This window comes from Littorina saxatilis, linkage group LG7 (genome assembly GCF_037325665.1).
Source record: "Littorina saxatilis isolate snail1 linkage group LG7, US_GU_Lsax_2.0, whole genome shotgun sequence".
Lineage (NCBI taxonomy): Eukaryota > Metazoa > Mollusca > Gastropoda > Littorinimorpha > Littorinidae > Littorina > Littorina saxatilis.
This window is the reverse complement of record NC_090251.1, coordinates 40,748,941-40,766,772: the sequence shown is the minus strand read 5'-3', so window position 1 is coordinate 40,766,772 and position 17,832 is coordinate 40,748,941. Positions and strand designations below refer to the sequence as shown.

General features: G+C 43.2%; 1 protein-coding gene across 1 annotated transcript in view; it reads right to left on the bottom strand.

Annotated features, from left to right (window-relative positions):
* The window catches only part of LOC138971472 (serine/threonine-protein kinase 38-like), a 68,714-nt gene that overhangs the window by 36,790 nt on the left and 14,092 nt on the right, over nt 1-17,832 (bottom strand). The gene's annotated exons all lie outside the window — the stretch shown is intronic.

Below are 17,832 nucleotides of genomic sequence, written 5' to 3'. Positions count from 1 at the left end.
GAAGATGGAGAAAACAAAATAAAAACCTAAACTTAATGATTAGAAAAACACTTAGAATTTGAAAGAGTGGTACATCTGGTGGATTGGAATGAAGACCGGGGCAGGGAGCAGCAGCTGTTTCCTGCGGAGACATGACAGCGCCCATAAAACGGAAAACACTGCAATTATGATAAATGAAGATAGCGGGATAACCGGTCCCAAACATCTGCCACCTTTCACACTGCTGTGGCCGAGAATAAATCTGCACTGTCACGTAGAGATGTGAAAAAGTGTGGGTCTTTGGCATTAGTTTTTGCAAATAATTATGCGTTATACAGTGTGGGAATACTCCGCTTGGCGGAAGAGCTTGGAAATGCTACTGAAGTTCTGAAGAGATAGTTGCAAGTGTTTCTAGCGGTATCGCAAAGATTCTGTTGAGACTCATGTGAAAATAGAAGGGGAACCTCTGTCAGAGTCGTAACAATTGCTGCGGACGATTTTCGCTGAAAGCTGCAAGGTTATGTGTGTAAAGTGAAGGGTTACGCATGCTCGACCGTTTCTCTTGCGAACGTCAAGAGGTCCGCTTGAGTTTAAAGCGTCGATTTTAACCCCTCCATTGTAAAAACCGCAGCAGGCATCAAGTGATACATCAAGTTTGGCGTTTGACGAAAGGCACCCAGCACACAGGCAATTACCCAATGAATGGCGCACGTTTAAAATTGAACCAATCACGCCATCAGTCACCACAACGACAGGCGGGGGAATTAGTCAGTCGTAATGAAAAGAAAATATCTCCCTCCATGCAGCTTTCGTCTACATTCACTTCACTTTCTGGCGCAAGAATCCCTGACCTAGTTTCTTGGCAACAAGCACGCATGCACATCTGATGCAAAATGAGCACCTCTCCAAAATGTCCAACGAGGCAACGATGGAGGCATGTTGCTCATATTCGTTTTTATCCCGATGTGGGCGATCCAACGAGAAGCTCTTACAAGTGAAAAACCATCCGCCACCAACACCACTACCCCTCCGACCTCTTCAATTCTCCTTTTCTGTGGATGAGTTTATTAGTTAGCCTTAGGTAGGAATCAACATATTGCGTGTTTGTCCTTAGGGCGAGGATTAATACTGTCAATTTGAGTGTTTTGATTTTATCGTCATTTGTTTGTTCGCTGGTGTTGACTTGGAACGTTTTCAAAACAGCGGTTGGTGCGTGTGAACTATATAATAATGAGTATATATACAGGAAACCCGAAATGTCTTTTCATCAAATAAAAAAGATATTTTGTTTGACTATACTTACTTCCTGAAGAGATGAGGATTGCGCAATCTCCCCAAAAAATGAAAATAACAAGAAATTCCTCCGACGTAGGAAAAACACCCCCGTCCTTACCATTCTCACTGCCACCAACTGAGAAGGTTATTTCCCTTTGACCATTAATATGTCCCTCTATAAGTCCTTGTAGAATCTTAATCCACCAATAACTCCCTAACCGTGTGTTTGACTGGTCCCAATTTTTGTAAGGACCGTCTCAGGAATGTATAGAACCTGTTCACCAAGTTTGGTGACGATCGGTCCGTTCATTCTTGAGATCTATATGCGAACACAAACACACAAACAAACAAACACATCGACCGAATCCTATACACACCCCTATACCGGGGGTGTAACAAGATAAATTATGTGTGTGGGTGTACGTGCATGCAACACGCGCAAACGTGTGTTTGCCTGTGCGTACGTTACTGTTACTTGTGCGCACTTGCGTATGCTCCTGTCTCCGTGTACACAATTTGTGAGAGAGAGAGAGAGAGAGAGAGAGAGAGAGAGAGAGAGAGAGAGAGAGAGAGAGAGAGAGAGAGAGAGAGAGAGAGAGAGAGAGGTAGAGAGAGAGGTTGCATAATCAATACCCAAACACGGCCACAGCACTTTCCCCCATAATCAACCGTACCCTTATACTTACGCCCGATGTGAACACACACAAAAGATGCCCCATGCCCCATGCCTCATGCCCCAATGTTTACGAGACCCGTCTCCACAACAGTGAGGCAAAAACAATAATACAAGTCGCTGCCACCTATGCAACTGCTATAGCAATGCACTATTGATTAGCACACGCACGCATATATATGCCTCGCCGAATATTCTCACCTCTCCTCATTAGACCAGTCAGTAATCAACTCAGGTATTCTGCACACCTTGCAATATTCGGACCGTGGAGCGGTGTTTGGACAACAACAATCTGACAGAGATAAGTTTCATCTTGTGTGGTCGGTTAGGGCAACGGTCAAACATTTTTTGGCCGATAGAAATGTGTAATCCAAGAGAGAAAGCAAATAAACAGGTGAAAGGAACAGCGTACATTCGATTACCATACGAATGTGAATTGTAAGTAATTTGGATCCAGTTTGAGCGCGTTCAGTGATTAAAAAATGCCTTTTACCTAACACAGTTGTGGTGCTTTTGGAAGACGGGTGTGTAAGCGTAACCGTGTGGAAGAGGGGGGGGGGGGGACAAAAGTACGACGCTAATTTCAAGCGTACGCCTGTCAATGTCAGTGGTCCGTATTCGTCTGCATCTGATTAGGGGCTACTGAGTAACTGTCAATGCAACCACTGTCTTGGCCGATCAGGGGCTGGATGGTTTCCGCCAGAAAGAGGGGTCCGTTGAAAGAAGGGCGGGTGTCTCTTTTCACTGCCACATCCACAATACCACGCCAGCCATACCAAACGATTGTTCTCAGCGTTACAACACGTTAAAAATGATTATTCTGACACCTGATACGGACAGCCCGCACGGTATGGTGTTGAGTGGTAAAAACAGTGTTGACGCGGTACGCCGGATTCCGTATCCAGCCCTATGCTATGGTATGCTAACTTAATATTTCTGTCCCCAGAACTAGCGTCTATTTGGGACATGACGTGGTTATATGCCAGGTATCCAGCCCCTCGTTACATCGGATTGTATACCATCTGTTGCTGGCTACGTCATACGGAGTAAATAATCACTTTTGACATTAAATAATTATACCGGGTTTCCTAAACAGTTGCTGCTGCTGCCGTAAGAAGTACAGAGTTACAAATCCTTGGGTACGGAAAACCGGTAAACAGTGTTAACGGCGTGTGCACGGTTTTGTGGTGCGATGTCCTTTGACGACGACAGGCGGCGAAACGCCGAAACCTAATTCAAATAGCTGAAGACTTTGCTGTCGTATTGGCAGCACTGCCGAACTTTCCATGAAGGGTGTCAAAGGCTGCAAGGAGAATTCGAAACATGTCGACTGCTGACAATCTAATATCAGGAAGAATAAAAACAACAAAAAAACAACAACAAACAAACATGAAAGATTCACTAGTAAAGTACTGCCATACACTACTCAAAACTATAAAATTTTCGAGACCATTCTGCAAATTTTCCAAAGAAAATAATCATGTCAACATCACTGGGTGTGGTGCGGTGCAACAGATAAAAAAAAAACCAGAACCGTGATCGAAACTGCTGGGTATAAAATATACACCGTCACAGCTTGCTGGTAACGAAAACCCCTGTGTAACGTGTGAACGGTGTCTCACACTATTGTGTGATGCGGTGCGGCGGTACGACCGATCAGCCAACAACCCTGATCGCCGTCTGACGTCTACGGATATTGACTGGTTTCATCACTGTTATCCTGTGTCCATGGTTTTGTGGTGGGCGCGTTGGCCAGCGTCTGCTACAGTGGAACCCCCCTTTTAAGACCCCCCAATTTAAGACTCCCTCCTTTTTAAGACCCTGTTTTCTCAGGCTTTCTGTTCATAACCTCTGTAAAATTACCCCTATGTTAAGACTCCCTCCTTTTTAAGACCTGATTTTCTCAGATGTTTGGAGGTCTTAAAATGGGGGTTCCACTGTATCTGGACTGATTAAAACTGGGAGTGAAAGTTTCGTGGGGTGGTCAGAATTACAGAAAAAGAACACAGTTGAAAGTGAGGAAAACAGAGAAACAGGCAGGCTCTGAAAGAAAGAGAGAGAGAGAGAGAGAGAGAGAGAGAGAGAGAGAGAGAGAGAGAGAGAGAGAGAGAGAGGGTAGGGTAGAAGGGATGTAGGGAGGGGGGAGAAGTGTTGACTCGGAGGAGCTAGGAAGGTGTTGGGGTGGTAAAAGGGACAAAGCAAAGGGCAAAGACACGGAGAAGGTACATGCGCGTTTGTGGACCCAAGCCTCCCAGTGTAAATGAATCCCGCGAGTGTGTGTGTGTGTGTGTGTGTGTGCGTGTGCGTTTTTGCCAGTGTGACAGTATGTGTGTGTGTGTGTGTGTGTGGTGTGTGTGTGTGTGTGTGTGTGCGTGTGCGTGCGTGCGTGTGTGTGTGCATTCGTGCGTGCTTGTGTGTGTTTTAAAAGCACGCGCTTGTCTTGTCCCAGAGGTCAATAAACCTTTCAAACAAAATTAACAGTTTTTTAATAGTCCTTTATAGCGATACGTGTATTCGTCAAACCGTCCCTATTCTCCGTTCCTCCCATTTACAGGCGGTGAACAACCAAAAAAGCAAATGCGAGAATGGACACTTCCCCCAGAGTAAATAGGTATGTCATGACCAATTAACACGAATGAACGTTTTCAAATCGGACACAAGCAGGACCTGTACGGGTATGACGCTCGACCAAGCAAGTCACAGTGGCTTTATCAGTGTGTACATTCAGAAATCAAATGCGTTGTCGAAAAGAAATGAATGAGCCGCCACTCGCCAATACAGTTGTATAGTAACGAGCCCATTGCGGCGATCCTTTTTGTTCAGTTTATCGACCGTGAACTGAAGAGAGATGTGGAACGGATAAACGTATCGTTTAAACGTTTGTCCTCCGAGAAAATAACCTTAATGGGCGGACGACAAAAAAGGTACCGGTCTCCACGTGATTAAACGACGACGTCAACATAATGAGGAATCAGAACTTAATGATGCTGAGACTATTCTTTCCCGCCACCAGACCAAGAAATCCACGGATTACGGTGCTGACAATGGTAACAAGTCATCATCCCGGACTGATAACTGTCCGACCTATCTCCCTCTTTGCTCCCTCTGTCCGAACTTCTTTCTTCGTCATAATGACCATAACATGCAGGAGAACACAAACCCAGGCAGTCACAAATGCCGATCTTTTACCAAAATGTGACGCAAACATAATTTGCAAGGTCAGCAGTTCAGCGAACAAGCTGCATAGCCATTATATGTGAAGGTTGAATACATTATTGTCATCGTTATCATTATTATTGTTCTGTAGCCTTCTCAGCTCCCATTTAGTCTGAACATGAAAACACACTTGTCCAAAAGTCAGACTGGAGTTTGTCCACAAACAAAACCTGAGAGCACCCATACCGCCACATGTTGTTTGAAGGCCAGCGTTAACGGGCACCTACGACTGAAGGGGGGTCAAGTGGGGAGAGCCTGACTGGGCAGATCAGGACAGGAGGTGACAGAAGGACCATTACACCCGTCTGGCCGTGACAGCTGGACAAATGGACACGACAGGTCCCCGACTGCCGCTGTCCAACCTCCCCCCGCCCACTGTCCAGTCGATGGTCATCTGAAGGTAATACACCGTCACACAGTTCATGGGAGGTGGGTTGGGTGGGGGGTTGGCGAGGTCAATTTAATGATCTTGGCCTGCAGTCCCTTTCATTGGGGTGAAACACAAGCCAAGAGAGAGAGAGAGAGAGAGAGAGAGAGAGATGTGACAGCCTTCTGTCGTCTTGATTACTGTCAACGGTTATCAGAAAACCATTCACCGCCACAAAGCCAACGGTCAGGAAAAAAGAAAACATGACTTCGTGATGGCAGCCTGACGTCCAGGTTCATTTGAACGTCAGCCGTCAGCAAGTTCATCCCTAGAAAGCTGACGTTCGGTGACGAAAACCCCCTAGCCTCTTGTAACATTTTGTGCAGCCTCCTCTCTTACGACAACCAGTAAAATACTCGCGTGCAAGCACATTAACATTACAAAGCCAATGTACGCCACACGAAGGGCAGTCTCCTTTTTGACAAATCGCCGGTCAAATATCGGTACTCAAACTTTGAAAATAAAGGATGGAAACAGGAAAATCTAACGTCTGCTACGACTTGGAAGTCAAGATATCGATCCCCCTGCTTGAAGCCTTTTCAATCATCAGAAAGGAGTTAATGTTTTGAAAGGCAGAATGAACCCAACAATGTCTGGAAAAAAGTGTCTGTGGCTGGCACGATAATTGGCCAAAAGACCTTTTCAAGATGTAACACACTGACACTGAATATTGACATACGTAAGACTTCCCTTTTGAAAATATTGACATGTTTACTCGGAAATCATACGTGGACAGAAACGGAACACCTGGGTCTACCAGCAGAGTACAAGCGTTCAAGTGACAGACCACTCTATTTCTGTACATACATCATCAGAAGAATCTGGAGTACCCATGCTGGTGGTACTAATTGGACACTCGTGAATTCCTCGCAGATCTTTCCTCTTTCTTCCACTGTCACTTTGAGGGCGGACACAAAGAACAGCATTGAACAATAGTCACCCCGGACTTGAAACCACAGGAGACATGAAAAAGACGGGGAGTTGGATTACGAAGTCACCATTCACACGGCATAATCTGGAATAACAAGTTCGCAAAGAATAATAATCTGACGCATTTATACCGGTGTTTTTGTTGTTGTTGTACCCTGCATAGTGTTTTGCTTGGGAATGAAATACATCGTAACACATAAGGAATATGGGCACGCATCGCGTTGGAAATGCGATCAATGTCTCTAAATCTTAAAGACATCCCAAGCTAACTTAACGCTTCAGCTGAATCATTCCTCTTCCGAATATTAAGCTTAATAGGCACGTAAACATATCTGGCTTCAACAGCATTCTCAAAACCTATCCAACTAATAGTTCAAGAATAATACTGCCATCGACCAAAGCAAGACAGGAAAGCAAGACTCTCTCTCTCGGTCATGTCGACCAACAAGTGGACACGGACACAGCAGGTTTATCTTATTTTTATAACTTTACAATCCCAGAGCTGGGATATTCGGATTGCTTCATTCCAGCGGAACGCTAGCTTCAACAAGATTTGCGCTACTTATGTGTGTGCGTGTTCGGGTGTAACCGGCCACCTGCACTTCTGCCAGAACGACTGAAGTCTTTCACGTGCCATAGCGGTGTCATGGGAGATGGGACATGGATACCGTTTCTGAGTCTGCACACAAAGCTGACCCTTGTCCCTCCCGATCTGGATTCGAACCTGTGACCCTAGACCCCACTCCTCTACCAACTGGGCTTCCAGATTCCTTTATCAGTTTATGTATTGCCAAGCCCAAGACTTTATACCAGAAAATGGCCATCACTTCCCCATACAAAAAAAAACCCACAATCATTATCCATCTTTGTCTTATTTCAACATCCTAGCTGCAACAACGGGTCAGCAAACACCAGCAACAGTCTACATCGCACGCTCATTACTTTTACGTCTTTGTGTTATGTGTCAAGCGCACGTGGTGTACGTCGTAAAGCCAACAGTGAGCGACACGGCAGCTGTACCCACTCTCAGCTTCACTTTGCTTCCCGTACCCCCAAAAAGCCATCAGTTTTAAAAAAACAAGAAAGGTAAGTTGTTGGAACGTTTGTTAGGCCAAAAAAATAATAGGTGTGGTTACGGTAACATAGCCAAAAAAAAATAGGGTAGGAAGGTAGGCAATCACTTTTTTTTTTAACTTTTTTTTTCTAATGTGTACAAATTAAACCTACTTGACAGGGAAATAAGTGTGCGACTCGGGCGCTTTCGCTTTCATTGCGTTTTCTGCACTCGTTTACTTGGTTTTTTTGTATTTTTTTGACAAATGTAATAAAAAGTTATAGGGTCGGCCCCCAAAAATAGGGTAGGTCGGGTTACCATAACCACACCTATTTTTTTTTTATGCCTTATTGACAAAACCATACGTTACAGTCACAGATATTTTGATATTTGTTATATCAAAAAGGCAACAATACGTTACAGTCACAACCGTTTTGAGGAAAACGTCACGGGTTGGCTAGAGGAAAAAGAGTCCCTTCCTAACCAGATGACTGCAGAAAACTCTACAGAAGGTATTTGAAGATTACAATCGGATAAGTGTATAGATGTATTAATTGCTCACATCATCGTTTTTGCGCGCATTTTCTCCCCCTTGAGTCAAAGGGGCTCGGGAAAAACAACAAATTTTGAGACGGCAGAAAAAAGCCTTGAATTCCAACAATTCAGCAAATAATCATGGAGGAAAACATAATGTAAAAGGCAAGAACATTATCACAGAGAGAAGAGGGTCGGGGGCCAACAACAACAACAACAACAACAACAACAACAACAACAACGAAGACAACAACTAAAGGCTGTCATACTGTGCTTCCAACCCAGCCCACCCTCAGAAAATGAGAACAGTACATTATTTTTAAGCAATCCAAATGTTAAGATAAAATAAAACAAACAATCAAACAAACCTGTGACCACCCCACCTCCTCGCTTTCCCGTAAAACCACACAGTTGGCTGCGAATGTCGTTCTTTCAAATCGATATACTGCGGGCTTTTTGCCAACACAATCAGACGTAGAAGACCATTACAACACCGAGAAGACATCCACACACGCTTAAACAGTTCCCAGTTCAACACTTAAATCTGTTTTCAGCCAGACCGTCTTGACGGCCTTTTCAGTTTGTTGTTTGAATGAGGATTTGTTCTCCTTCGCCTGTTGCCCAGTCAAAACCTTCAAAAATCTGTGTCTTCTAATCTTGATTTTTTTTGTTGCCAGCAAGTAAACGTTGTTGACTTCGCATCGTGTGTTCTTTGCTTTTGTAAATTAATCGATTTCTATAAATGCAGGATTTGGTTGCTTTGCGTTCCTGGCACAACTAAGAAAACGTGACCACACAGTCAGACAGCTTTTTATGGGCTTTCATCAACACGGAAAAAAATAATGATAATAGTAGCCAAGCATCGTACTCCGGTGCTGCAGACAAAACTGCAACCAATACGATAATCAACATTTTGAAAGAAAATACATAACCACATCAGCGCTGAACTCGCTCATTCAAAGCAGTTCATCACAACAACAACAACAACCAAAGCAATAACAACAACAACAACCAAAGCAACAACAACAACAACAACAACAACAACAACAACAACAACAACAACAACAACAACAACAACAACAACAACAACAACAACAACAAAAGCTAACGTAAACGAAGCCCTTTAACAGCCTTGCCACTGCTTTGGCTTCATTATCGACTAGTTTATGTTGTAATGCCCGCAGAGTCTTTACGGAAATCAGAAACCACTATTTCGACTTGGAAACAATCGCACACGTGTTTTGAAACTTTAAGATTTTAAAGTATACTAACATAAGGATTGGAAACGTGCCTTGAAACTAGAGGAAATGACAGTTGAAAACTAATGTGTCTGTAGTACAGAACACCATAAACCCAAAGAGCTCCCCCCCCCTCCCCCCCCCCCCCCCCCCTACAGACTAAGGGACACAATTCAAGCGCCTCAAAACAGAGACTTTTCGAGTTTTACAGTACGCTCTTTCGAACTACATGTATTATTTTACCGGCGGTTTTGCTAAGGGAAGCACTGTCGCAGGCGGACAATATTCCTTCCAATCTGTCCCGTTGTGGGGAAACCCCAGTTTATACACGGTAACAAGGAAGTTGCTTCAAAAAACAAAATTATTATTCTTGCGCCATACTAATGTCGCTGCAGGTCTGAATGGATCATGCTTTCTTTCTTAAACCACAAGCGATGCATCTGCATTCATCCGAGGCCGCATGTTCTTTTCCTTACGCAACAAAGTCGATTCCTGTTCTGTTCAAAAGGCATTGTAACGTGTACGTTCATTACATTCAGCTGTTCTGCGTACAGCGTCGACAAAAGCAGCCCATGCGTCCTTCTGTGTTGTCTGTATGGGGAGTGCTTCGCAACGAACTTGATTTTTGTTTTGATAAAAGATGATGTACGGTGTACAATGTATTCGACCGTCAGTTGTACATTACACTACCGACAAAAGCAGCCAGTATGTCCCTGCGTAAGATCCGGTTAAGAGTTCTTGGTTTAACTTCCTTACACAAATAACTCGATTTCTATTCTGTTCGAAAGATGTTGTGGCGTGTACATCGTATTAAGGCGTTTTATGATCACTATTGCATAAAACGGCCAATGGGTCCCTTTGTTTTTGTGTCCGGTTGGGTGCTTTTGGCTTGACTTCCTTACACACACAAGTAGATTTTTTATTCTGTCCAAAAGATGTAAAGTGTACATTGTTTTCAGTCGTATTTGAGAACGGTACGAATAACACCAGCCTATGTACTGCTAACTGTACCAGCATACTTCGTTAGACTTAGGTCATGGACAAGGCAAGCAAAATGTCCCGGACACGGCGAGAACAAATCATACAGTGGAAAATCCAGAATTCAATACAATTGGAGATGGAGAGAGAGAGAGAGAGAGAGAGAGAGAGAGAGAGAGAGAGAGAGAGACAGAGACAGAGACAGAGAGACAGAGAGAGACAGAGAGAGACAGAGAGAGACAGACAGACAGACAGAGAGATACTGGGGGTCGGGGAGTGGGTGTGGGGTCCAACTTCGTCGAAATGGTGTCTCTTATTCGATTACCCAAATATCAAGGATGGTAGCATCGAGCACTTTGAAAGCCAAACAAAGTTCGACCATGATGAAACAATCTAAAAGGTTCGATTTCAGCTTGCTGATCTCCGTCGATTCGTACAGAAATTACATCAACGGCTAAAATGATCATGCTTCACTGCGTGAATCACTCTGATGACGACGGTCACATTTCTTGCAATAAAGAACAATCACGGTCACAGTGTATCCTTCCGGTCTGCTGGCTCAAATAAGGTGTCGGATTGAAGGTAGACAGAGAGAATTGCGCCATTCAAATACAGTTGAACCTGTCTATAACGACCACCCAAAGGACAGACCAAAAGTGGTCGTTATGAACAGGTGGTCGCTGTGGAAAGGTGATTTGTATTGCAAAAAAGACTAGTCGGGGACCGTTTGGTGTGGTCTTTGTGGGCAAGTGGTCGTAATCGGGAGGTCGTCGTTAAGGCAGATTCGACTGTATACGCTGTCCAAGAGCAGTATCGATGACAGTACACAGTCGCGGTAGATGTTTGGAGCAAGATTAGAGTGCATAATATATTGAGAAAGAATGTTCATCTAATAACCGAGCCAGCGGGTATTCGACGCTTCACGTCCTCGAAAATACCAAACAACTTCCGCGTCCAAACCGGCAAAGCAAGAACATGTCGCACCAATAAAACACTCAATGGAAAGGGTTTCACATTCAGATCGCAGCATAATCGTGAACGTTTGGGTGTCGACTTTCTACAGAATATGCAAATGGGGACATGGAGACATCAAAGTTGTTGTCGTCTTTTTGATGAAAAGATAACAAAACACGGTACAAAGTCTCGGTACCCCTCCAAACTGTCATGTTGTGTAATTCATGTACCTGGTACTCATGTCACAAGAGGACTGAAACTTGAGTCGTTGGCAAGGAGGGGACGGGGGAGGGGGCAGAGTACCTCAAATGACAAAGGGCGAATACAGCGCGTTTAATTTATTCACTTACTATTTGGTCTGGGAAAATGCGCCGCGTAAAAAGATCCACGTGCTTAAAACATAGGAATAACAGATTATCCAAAGAGTTTAAGTTAAAAAAAAAATTACTGAGATTTTCTTCCCCGAAATGTTACTATAAATGTTCATGCAACTCATGTGCTGCGACTGCTGTATTTTTCTATTCTTTTCTTCTCCACGTTTTGACCTTACAAATGCTGTCGTTTGACGGCCCGGTGGTCAAGGACCACGTAACAGCCACTGGCCAATAGTGTCCTGAAAAGTTAAATTAGAGCTCAACTGTTTTTGTTTGTGGAATAAAAATACAAACTGTAAAATACGGGAAAAGGCCAAGACAAGTTCAGGCCCCTTCCTTTCCACCACCCCCCTCTCATCACGCCGGGGCGTTTCTTTTTCCCGATAGCACAACAACATTATTTTCTTCAACATAATAAACAAACGGGTTCGGCGGGAAAAACACCTGTCACGAACCACCTACCGAACACCGAACAAAAAAAAGTTCATGAAAAGCTAGGTCGTCGCATTTTCCTCAACGCATGACATTTTTTCATCGAAACCCACCACCAAATTTTCGCTTTTCAATGGGGAAACAATCGGCATAGAAAATCACGGGAGCGAGGAATCTACTCCCCCCCCCCCCCCTCCCTTACACCATGAGATTATGTTGATGAATATGAATTTAATGACTTCACAAAGCAGGAACATACAGCCATGACTATGGGGAAATGTGCAGAGTGCAAAACAACGATCTGGCCCCCTGTGGTGGTGTTAAATTGTCGTCAGTAAGTGTATGTGATTAGCAAGGCGCAAACAAACGTGTCTATTATTTCCTTTTATATATGCATTTGTGTGGATTGCCTCGGGCCTTTTAATGGTGTGTGTGTGTGTGTGTGTGTGTGTGTGTGTGCGCGCGCGTGGGTGTGTGTGTGCGCGCGCGCGTGTGTTCGTGCGTGCCTGCCTGTATGCGCGTGTTCACTCTTGCTTTTAAAATACGCGATACATGCCAAGATAGAAATATAACTCTCTAGAATTCAAAGCTGTCAAACAAATCAAAAACAAGAAGAGCAAACGCTCGATCGAGTCACTTTCGCAGTTCTGAATATTATATGAGGCATCAGATGGACAGGAAGAAATTGCTATTCACAACACAATGAGTCACGTTCACATAAAATTTGAGCCCGGTCACTTTTATAGTTTCCGAGAAAAGTCCAACGTTAAGTTGTGTGTTGCCGAACAGAAAAGGCTAGTTATCTCCCTTGTTTTTCTGATAACGTTCGTAAAAGGCTACAGATGTAAATACTTTGATGTAAAGAATAATCCTACAAAGTTTCAATCACATCCGATGAACTTTGTCAAAGATATAAAATGTCTAATTTTTCCTTTGACGCTGACCTGTGACCTTGAAAAAGGTCAAAGGTCAACGAAACCATCGTTAAAGTGTAGAGGTCATTGGAGGTCACGACTAAACAAAATATGAGCCCGATCGCTTTGATAGTTTCCGAGAAAAGTCCAACGTTAAGGTGGTGTCTACGGACGGCCGGACGGCCGGCCGGACAGACTAACACTGACCGATTACATAGAGTCACTTTTTCTCAAGTGACTCAATAAGAGGAAAATGTAAGCAGTACTTCGTACTCTGCAATTGCTCTCCCGTTCTCAATGTGAAACTACAGCCCTCTACTGGGAAAAACACCTAATGAATAAACATATATATATATATATATATATATTTTTTTTTTTTATTCTCTTTTTGTGGAGTTTTTTTTGTTTTTTTACATGCATATGTTGTACATTACAGGACATCACCTAAACAAGGGGACAAAAACATAAAACAGAAAAAAACCACTTGGACAATTACAACACACATGGGGTGGGTGGGTAGGGGGGGTTGTCAGTGCTTGGTGGCCGCACTATCAAAAGTATGTACAAAAAGTAACCTAAGGGTTACATCAAAACATGCATATACAAGCGCCAATCTTTGTAAAATGTATCTAATGTATTATTCATAACTGCGTTACACTTTTCACAAATAAATCTTTGCTTAAGATTTCTACTATATACTAAATGTTTGAAAATGAGGGATCTTTTTGTTCATTTTGGAGATATATGCGTGGTGTTTGGCACACATTACTAGCACATCAAAAACTTTATCAGTGACTACATTGTTCACAACTCCAAAAAGAACCAGTTCTTTAGAAACGTTTAAATTGTCACAATGGGTGCAGTTCGCCTTTAACCAATTTACAAATTCTATCCAAAAAGTCTGTACTTTATCACACTCCCAAAACATATGTATAAGGGTTTCTTCATTTCTACCGCAAAATGTACACAGTGACGTATCCACAATTTTTCGCAAAAATAGAAACCGTTCTGTTGGCAGAATTCTGTACAATAATCGGTACTGGAACCATCTCCAAGCGAAAGACCCACAAGAATAGTATGTGTATTGTTTCCAGTTTATGTTGTAATTTTTGTTCCGTTTTTGCTTGTTCTTTCTGTTGTTTGGTGTTCGTGTCATTCGTGTCGTGTTGTTTGCCCACTCCCCTTCGTGCCGCTGTTAGTGTGTTGAGCTGGTGGCCGCGTTTTTATGCTGTGTTTATTATCATTACCATGCTGGATGTATGGTTCAAACATATATATATATATAGTATATCCTGGCTTGACGTTTTCGAACAGCGTATATACACTATTTCAACGTCCAAACGAAATCAAATTTATAACCGTCAAATGTATACTATATACTTGGAATTTCTCTATCTGTCATACCACTCGTCAATGGTCCAATACAGAATTTCTCCTCCTACCTAAACAGTTTTAAATTGTTTCAAAAAGTAAAGTTTCTCTTTACGGCAATTAAATCTGCGCATGTATGCAAGTGCAATCGGGCTACCCGAGATTGACAAACATGCAATAATTAGCAAGATCTAGATCAGCACTTTTCAGGACGTGTACGGGAACGTGTACGGGTAACGTCATCAAATCCAGTTTTTACGTCACGCGTTTGCCAAGATCTGCAGTCTTGGTGGGAGCAAAACACCGTATGTGGAACATTGGAGAAAAAAGTGAGTCACGAGTGACACAATATCTACACGTACACGTACAGGTCTTTGCTACACGTTCGATCATCTAGAACACTGTATGAGCGATTATAAGCAACGCGTGAGTTACTGATGGATCAGCCACGACAGTAGCCTGTCAGGTGCACTTCTTTTGCATAATCAATCAGCAAATGGCGTAATAGCAACGCGACATGCACGGCGGTTGCCCTGACGTTGAACCGTTGGTCGGTCAGAATACACAAGGATGGAAATTCAAGTGCACTGCTCAACAACTTTGATTTGTCCTGAATTATTGATTTTAAACGTGAAAGAGACTTCCTCATTCCTGAAGGCTTAGTGGACCGAGAACTAGTTTTCTTCATACGGTAATAACTTGCATACATAGGTTCGTACTGGCTGACTGAATAATATACTGACTGGCTGACTGACTGATTGACTGACTGATTGACTGACTGATAGACTGACTGATAGACTGACTGATTGAAAGACTGATTGACTGAATGGTTGATGGATTCATCGATCAGGCAAACGATTGATGGACTGAGTATGTTTGCACCGATAAATATTTGCTCTAAGATGAAAGACATAAAGAGAGGGCAAAAAATGATGTAGTTTTCATAAAAAGTAAAAAAACGAAACTGCGATATAACCGTTTTTATAAAAAGTTGCGCATAATTAGTTAACCTATGTTCTGCCTCACGGTACCTCCGAGCAACAACACCAACTGATTATTAGATTGATTTTTGGGCCAAAATCTTGTATAACAGGAGCGAACAATCCATCATTTCGACCAAACTCCGAGTCAAACGTATTTCAAGAAACACGTTGTCCTAAAACCTGATTATTAGTGAAGGTGTTGACAATGATAACGGTTTCGAGCGTCGTAATCCAGATGGATTAACCTTCACGCTGGACAAAAACGGCTTAAAGGCCCATTCAAATCGTCACACATGACAAGACTAGCTTAACATATATTCGGAAGCGAGGGATTATACCTTGATGTCAGCGTTACTTCATTTAACGGTTTCCAACGTTGTAATTCAGATGGGTTAACCTTCACGCTGGACAAACACGGCTAGAAGGCCAAATCAAATCGGCATGCATGACAAGACTAGCGATGAGCAACATTATTATATATATATATATATATATATCTTCGTAAGCGAAGGATTATACCTTACTTTCAGCGTTACTTCACACATTGCCCGCAGCACTGTACTAATCTAGGGTCAGGAGCTTTTACCGACAGATTACCACACCGACTGATTAGGTCATAACTAGTCTTCATTCCTTTGTGGGGGTCCTGATTTGGCCTATTATGGTCCGCTGGATCCGAAAAGCAACAGCTAACTAACTAACTATTCCTTTCCGGGGCGATCTTCTTCCGCGCGCTTGATGAGCATACAGAAGGTCACCGATCACATGATGTCAGGATGAACATAGGCATGGGACTCTGTGAACTTTATAGGGTGTTGATGTGAAGTGAAGTTTGCATGAAGAAGAAGTTGTTTGTTTTTGTTGGGGTTGGACAGCGAATTTAGACATGGAGCCTTTATCTGTCTGCCTGTCCATCTGCCTTTGTGTATGTTCGTCTGTCGGTTTCTCTCTCTCAACCTCAACCTCAAACACACACACACACACACACACACACACACACACACACACACACACACACACACACACACCATACGTTCTGGGTCAGGAATGAGAACAAAGCACGTGCATTAATAACATCTTTACAGGTCAAGGAAATGTCAACGAGCAAAATCGATTCCGCGACAAATTGCATTTTTCCATCAAAGATATGTTGCCACTGCTAATCTACTACGGTTGGTTGGATATCATGTTACACGACATGGAATGAAGTGATACCAGGCTATGCCTCAAAGCAAATATGCACCATTTTAGGTCGTTGCACCAAGCAAGTTATGCTAACGATGAGAGAGAGAGAGATTGAGAGAGAGAGAGAGAGAGAGAGAGAGAGAGAGAGAGAGAGAGAGAGAGAGAGAGAGAGAGAGAGAGAGAGAGAGAGAGAGAGAGAGAGAGAGAGAGAGAGAGAGAGAGAGAGAGAGAGAGAGAGAGAGTCGTAGACAGAGAAAGAAAGAGACGGACAGACAGACAATTCCCAACTTCAAAAAGAAGACCTTTGAAAATGCCAACAAAACAAATTATAGAACTTGAAACGATCCTTTTTCTCTCGGATCGTATTGGTTTCGTTGTTGTTGCTGTTGAATTCTAATCCTTTTCTTTTCCTTTTTTTAATTTTTTTTTTATTTTTTACAGAAAACGACGCCAAAGGTTAGTGAGGCAGTACATGGAAACTTTGGTGCACACGAGCCCAACTCCAAGAATCGAGGGACCGAACCTCATCAATAATACAACCCCACAAAGCAAGAAGTCCAAGAAATCCGATGTGTCAGCAGAATAAGACTGCAAGAACCTGCCCCCTTGAAAAAGGGGTACGGAATTAACTTACATGGGAACAACGAAGCACACATCAACAAAGAAGGCGGAACAAGAAGAAGAAAAGCGAAAAGACAACGACAGACTTTCGGGCTTGAGGATTCAAAGAGGTTCTGATTTGACAGGAGGGAAACATCAGCAATGAAAAGAGAAAAAAAAGGAAACAGCAAAATGCATGCTGCCTGTCAGAATGAAGTTAATTAAAATGAAAAGTGGAACTCGGCAGAATCTGAAGATGAAAGCTCGAGCAAACACAAAAAGAGAGAGAATTTCTTTCTTTCTTTATTTGGTGTTTAACGTCGTTTTCAACCATTCAAGGTTATATCGCGACGGGGGGGGGGGGGGGGGGGGGGGGAGAGAGAGAGAGAGAGAGAGAGAGAGAGAGAGAGAGAGAGAGGCACAGAGAGAGAGAGGCACAGAGAGAGAGAGAGAGAAGCAGAGAGAGAGAGGCAGAGAGAGAGAGAAGCAGAGAGAGAGAGAGAGAGAGAAGCAGAGAGAGAGAGAGAGAGAGAAGCAGAGAGAGAGAGAGAGAGAGAGAGAGAGAGAGAGAGGGGGGGGGGGGGCCAGAGAGAAAAGTAGAGAAGGAGACAGAGACACAAAGAGAGATGGCCAACAGAAACAGACAGGGGACTTGGACGTCCAACAAACCTCAAAAAGGACATGCTCATTTACATAACTGTCACACGACACCAAC